This window comes from Rhagoletis pomonella, unplaced genomic scaffold (genome assembly GCF_013731165.1).
Source record: "Rhagoletis pomonella isolate Grant_MI unplaced genomic scaffold, Rhpom_1.0 Rhpom_scaffold_07399, whole genome shotgun sequence".
Classification (NCBI taxonomy): domain Eukaryota; kingdom Metazoa; phylum Arthropoda; class Insecta; order Diptera; family Tephritidae; genus Rhagoletis; species Rhagoletis pomonella.
In genome coordinates this window covers 1-6773 of record NW_023465928.1, presented here as the reverse complement: position 1 = coordinate 6773, position 6773 = coordinate 1, and the positions used below count along the sequence as shown (strand labels likewise).

The window sequence follows — 6773 nt, the reverse complement described above, 5'->3', positions numbered from 1 at the left end:
ATTTTATTTCCTATATTTCGTTACGCTTTGAATCTCATATCGTTGTTTCTTTTTGAATGTTCGTTAATAACAAATTTTAATTTGCATTTGAATTTTTGTAGTGTTGTGCGGTTTATACTTAGTGTATGTGCTAAAAATGCAACACCTGAAGCGTTGTGTTTTATGTGGTGTTAAATATAAGGCAGATACCACTAATTTTTTAACGTGCCTCAATGTCCTTCGCGTAAGGAACGTTGCGTAAGCAGCTGTGGGCAGAGCTGCAGTGAAATGCCTTGCTGTGCGTTAAACATTTTAAAGAAGTATATTCCACAAATACACCGGGAGGTACAGGAAAGGCACGTTTGAAGCCAAGTGCTGTTCCTATGACCCTTATGCCGAAAAGTCCCTCCAACAACACGGCAACTCATAAAACAAAAACAGAAAACAACATACACGTTTTATCAAATTTTAACTAAAGAAAATAAATAAATAAGAATAAACTTCAAATATACTTAAAAACGTCAACCAGTGAAATGTATTTTTTTATTTTTCCTTACACACGCTCATTTTTATTTTTACTCTCCCGAAAACTTTGACTTTTGTAGGTTTGACGTCAAATTGGCTTCTACCTGTTTTATTGTACCATGAGCTAAACTGCTTATACGGGCCAAGAATAAGCGCAAAACGTAATCCAAAATATTTGTTAGGAGGTGAGAAATATTTTTAGCCCTGTGCTTTGGAATGCACGCTATTTTGGTTTGAGGAAACGCTTTATAATTATGCGCAAATAGATGATCGGTGCATATAATTGGTAGGTAAAGGGTAACCATGCATGTATGAATGTATATATGCCTGTATATACGTATGTTTGCACGTTTATACATTTAGGCGCTTAATGGATAAGCTGACCTTTTACCATTTACAAGCTTTTATTTAACTTGGTCATCCCGCTGAAATTTCCGATCGATTTTAAACTAACTTCCCGTCAAGGTAGAGACTTGAAATTTTCAGCATAGTTCCAATATTGATGACAATCCAATTTAAACTATAAATGAATTCCCTAGATGGTCCAGGGATCTTAATACAAAGTCGGTCAAAACATAGTAAAATGTATGGCTAACAGAGCGTAATTTGCAAAGAACGTAAAAACGCTATACATTTTTTAAAGCTGCCGGCGGTAGTAAATAATAAGTATAGTTTCAGGCGCTAGTATTAGCTTCAACAGTGTTTAACATTGCCAAACTGTTAAGTTTTAGGCACTTCTGCAAATAATTACATTACATATGTATTTGGTTTCCTCACACATGGAGTTATATGCTTTTTCCACCGAGCCTTAAATGCATTCTACGCTTAAATGCAGTTAACATCGCATTTAAATGCGCAAATTCTAATAGTTTTTTGTGTTGAAGTGCGTAAACTCACTTTCAAAAGGGAGTTAACCCAGTTTCTGCCGACTTAACAGAAAATGTTATGTTAACAGCTTCAGCCATTCTGACAAATGTAAACACATTGAGAAGTTGGCTGCAGTTGCTGCCAGAGTCGTAGGTATTCGAACAAAAGAAGGGACAGGGGTTTCAGTTTGCATTGTGGAATTTTTGTGAAGGAAAATACTTCCTCCCATTATTTTTAACAGAAAAATATATATTGTGCAATAAACGAATATAATAATTATATTATGTATCTTGAAACAATGATTTCGAGACAATCAAAATATAATTACGAAACTGGCATAAGTATAGTAAAGCGGCATATGGTAAAAAAAGTGGGTTTTCTACTATGTTTAATGATGTAAATTTTTTTTGGTGCAAATTAATAGGGCGGTGGTAAGGGGGTAAATGTGGAATTTTCAATAATATCAAAAGCTGTTATTTCGAAAACTGTTAAACCGATTTTCAAACTATGGATACTGGATAATATATATGTACATATGTACATAATAATAATAATAATAATAATAATAGATTGGCGCTTACACATATGTTAGTGTTTGGTCGAGCTTCTCCTCCGATTTGTGGCGTGCGCCTTGATGTTGTTACACAAAGCGGAGGGACCTACAGTTTTACGCCAACTCCGAACGGCGTTTGTATTTTTTTAAGAAGCTGTTTTTCATGGTAGAAATACACTCGGAGGTTTGCCATTGCCTGCCGAGGGACGACCGCTGTTACGAAAAAACCTTTTTCTATATTTTTTGGGATGTTGCTTTGACCAAGGCTTGAACCCAGGTGCTGATGAGTGAAAGCGCGTACTGCTTACCACTACACCACAGCGGCCGACATATGACATATGTACATATTTCGAGATAAACTTAAAAAAAAAGAAATTATGGCAATTTTTTAATAAAAATGATTTTTTTCTTAAAAAGATACGTAATTAACTATATTAAGAGATATGTTTATCAGAAAGAGTATAAAAATACCTTTAATTTGATATATAACAGCGAAATAGAAGAACTGCACTAATTCTTGCCTGCAGAAAGAAGTTCCGCCCCTCTTCTCCGGCAAGACAGAATGGAGAATTCTGCATAGTAAGGGTTATAATCCTTACGCAAAAAAATTTTTTACAACAAGTCATATATTAAATTACAGACACTTTTATGCTCTTAATAAACGTATTTTTGCATATAGTTAATAACGTATTTTTTAGAGAAAATCATAAATATTTATTAAAAAATTGCCATTATTTATTTATTTTAGTTTATCTTATGTATTACCTTTCAATGATACCGACACTTCGAAAATCGGCTCAATAATTTTCGCAATATAAGCTTTTGAAAATATTGAAAATTGCACTTTTACCGCCTTCTATCACAGCCCCTATTGATTTGCACAAAAAAAGGGTTACACCGTTAAAATCAGTGGTAAGAGGCGGACCACGCCCACATTTAGCTCACCTGCCGCTATACTGCACTTGTTCCACGAAACTTGCAGTGAGCCCCTTTAACAAAAAACACACACATAGCTCTGGCAGCCATCAGCTGTTCGCACAAAATAAACAAAAAACAAATTAATTGAAAATGGACGGAAAACGATGAAAGTGGAGTCAGGTTGGGAGCTGAGGCTGGGAAGGTAGAGCGTAGGAGTTAAGAGGATGCCGGAAAAATACACACGTATACAAGGAAATGGCAGCAGAATTAACATCAATTGGAATTACTGTCTCTGTCCAAGAAGTAAAATTCAAAATGCAGAATATGATTTCCAAATACAAGTAAGTTGATTTAATGTGTATATAATTCATCAACCTTTAATCTCTGGCGGTTTTCTTATATGTGTGTAGAAAAGTGAAATGTGACCTTCCAGAGCTTCGCCGCCAGCATGGCCGCTATTTGAAAAGCTCCACAAAATAATTTGGCGGCTATCGCTCATCCAATGTGGCGGTCGTTGTGGAGGATAGCCTGAATGGTATATTTTATTGAGCATATTAAAAAGGAATTTCAAATTTTAAAAAAGTGTTTTTATTTATAATTAAGTGGACTGCAATAAATATAGAAAGAATTAGTGGATAAGGATAAACAAACAAACTGAGAGCATATCCGCAATGTCTGAAACTAGCCAGCAATTGGCAGCAAAGATTATTGAATTTTTAAATAAAAAATAATTACATATCATTTAGATGGGGCGATTTTGTAAGCGATTCAATATAGCATGAAAAGTTGAAAGCGATTTTATCTCTTTCTAGAAAATTGAAACTCAATATACACAAGCGATTTTATTGAATGCGAGGTTAAGTCGCATAGAGAATCGCCTCATCTAAATGCTGCTTTACTTTTCAACAAAGTGTTCACTTAAAGCGTTTCGATAAGTGTCTCGCGGGTTCAATCTCGTCTCATTCTGTTGTACTATTCTACTTGGCTCTTCAGTGCTAACGGTGTCAGAAAGCCAACTATGGTTTGCTGCAATTAAAAAATTGTGGAGTACGCAGTAGGCTTTTATGATGGCATTTGTTTTGTCGATACGGTTATCCAACCCCTTTCCGATGCGTCGGAATCTGCATTTCAAATGACCAAATGCATTTTTAACAACCCTTCGGCAATGAGAAAGGCGGAAGTTGAATTCGCGTTGAGCACCTGTACTTACCAAACTAACCGCAGAACTCCACAGGCAAACACCGATGGCCTACCAACTGTCATTTTGACGAGCAAGTTTTTGTGTGTGGGCACTTTGATGTCTTGAAATAAGCATTTGCCGCATGACGCCACCAGACAACATTCTCTCAATTTCGGTGTTTAAAAACATTTAAATCTTTAAAAAACTTGCTGAATAATTTCCTAAAACGTAATCATAAATAATCCAATAAGGAACAGACTTTTATTTTGATTTAATATAAAAATTTCATCGATGTTACCACCAGCACGCTTTCTTTCAAATGAAAATATGGCTGTCAAACTATTGAATTGCCGGAAATAGATGTCAAGCAATAAGCGCTGCCATATATTGCAGCACATGAGAAATAGGCGGTCTCCATTGGAAATATATTTTGTGACATAGTTTTCACTACAGGAAAACACCCTGTGGAGACAGGGCCTAAATGGATATGGCTTAAAGACGTTGCGCGATAAACGGAAAGCTGAGCCTGCTATAATGACTACTGGGACCTCTACATTATTAAAAGATTTGCGGAGATCATAGAGCAATTTGCAACGTGACAGTTCTGCTTTTAATGAGGAAGATTCATAGATTCCAGAGTCATTACATCTCCCTCGACTTCCAACATTTATTTAAGAAAGCGATACCTTAAAAATTAAGCCCATTTTGCGTAATTTTTTTTGACTGATTTAAAGACGCACAAACCTTGTTAACCAGTTAACGGAAAAAAACTTAAATGCACAGGTTTCAAGACATCCCAAACAGCAACACAAAATTCTTTAACAATTCAGCATACGCTGGAATTGGACACGCCAAATAAATTTCCAATGCTTCGATACTCTGCAGAAGAACCAAGTGCATATAGTGCAATAGCGACACGCTTTTCAATAAGAATAGCTTTCCGATAATTCGTATCCGCCTTTTCTAAACGTTTTACCATACCACAGAGTTCAAAGAAACTGCGCCTTTCCAAACGAAAACTATTCTTCAACGCAATTGGACTACAAATTTGACACTCTTTTTCCTAGAATAAGCTTGTGCGTTCCTATCAAAAAATATTGGAAATATAAAGTTAATTTAATTAATTAAGTAGCTATACTGACCTTTTTCCAAACAACTGGACTATTCCTTTGGACTTTGTATTCTTTTAAAAAGGAGAGTACAACACGTGCCATGTCCAAAACAGCTCCAAATATGCGTAAGATCACTTGACCTTCGGTAGCGCTTGCCCTCATAGCAATAATCTGGTTTTGCAAGTCATAATATTGTACAACCAGGAAAATAAAATTAATTCGCTCTAATGGATTCATTATTTCTATCATTATTAAATAATTTAAAAATGTTACAAACTTTTCCAATTTCAAATGTAAACAAAAGTCAGCTGTTCGAGTTAACTCACTTTCAGTGGAAGCGTTTGACATTTATAAAACTTTACATACGTGGGCGTCGCTACGTAGGGGCAGGGGGAGTTAACATGTAGGTATACAATCTTCGATTAAATGCAGTTGCCAATATAGCAACTCAGTTGCCTAAGTCGGCTCAGCTCGATGTTCTGGTCACATACATAAATACACATTTTCATGAGTCTATCTCTTCTTATTCTGGTACTTACAAATATCGGGCCAAAGTTATAATACCATTTCATGCTCATGAAAGGTATAGTTTTCAGATTTCAAATCGGTGAAGTAGGTAACAAAATATACATTTAAAAATTTTCTTAACTCCTTCCCAGCGTATCTATTAAGATGTCATTTTCAAAAATTTCATGCATTGCTATGCCATGTCATTCCATATCAAACATACTAGGGCTATTCGCGATCCGGTGCAAATGGCCTAGCATCATTGCATTGCAAATTTGTATTGCAAATTATTTGCAATACACAAACAAAATACACGCATTTGCATTTGTCATGGCTTGACAAATTTGCAATACCGAAAATCCATAGCATAAAAATGCTATGCATTGCAACTCTGGTTGACATTTCTATCAGCTGATTAAATTCATAAACAAAACCAAAGCTGATGCACAATAAGGGTGGGTAACTCAGCAAATTTATAGGAGTTGACTCAATGACTCCAACTCACTTTAAGGAGTCAGCTCATTCAACTAACTCATTTGACTCTTTGTATGTTACACTCATTCGTATCGTAGACTCGTTTTGAGGCATAGATGCGGTATAGCGGCCGTTGAGATAAAACAAAACTTTAAAGTGGGCGGGGTCAGCTCCTTTCTACTGATTTGAAAGGTGTAATTTTTTTTGTGTGCAAATTAATAGGGCGGTGCTAGGGGGAGGGTAAAGGTGGAATTTTCAATATTTTCAAAAGCTTATATTTCGAAACCTATTGTACCGAATTTCAAAATGTGGATATGGTTGGAAAGGCAATTGATTTGATATGCACATCTTTATATATCTTACATACATACATATTTCGAGAAAAACTAAAAAAAAACGAAATTATAAGAATTTGTGAGATTTGACATAACACCCGCAATACAAAATACATGTATATATATATACATAGTTTTTGTTGCTTATTACTGCTCTCTGACAGCCATGTGCAAAGAGTGACCGGGTCTTGAAAAACTGGAACGTTTCTAATATTAGGATATCAAAATAAAATTAAATAGTTTAATTGTTAAAAACTTAAAAAGCGACCGGCTTATTCGATATAAACAAAGAACACAAACGGCAATAACGCAAAATTTGCTTT

The 6773-nt window shown here is 35.3% G+C and overlaps 1 long non-coding RNA gene across 2 annotated transcripts; it reads left to right on the top strand.

Annotated features, from left to right (window-relative positions):
- Positions 1–2976: 2976 nt before the first annotated feature.
- Positions 2977–3545, top strand: LOC118755791. 2 transcript variants are annotated; one of them, XR_004995063.1, is made up of 3 exons: positions 2979–3183; positions 3253–3377; positions 3446–3545. It is a non-coding gene; the product is annotated as an uncharacterized LOC118755791 (long non-coding RNA). The 2 variants fall into 2 exon arrangements; XR_004995062.1 differs by lacking the exon at positions 3446–3545 and having other exon boundaries at positions 2977–3183; positions 3253–3424.
- The last annotated feature ends 3228 nt before the right edge of the window (positions 3546–6773 follow it).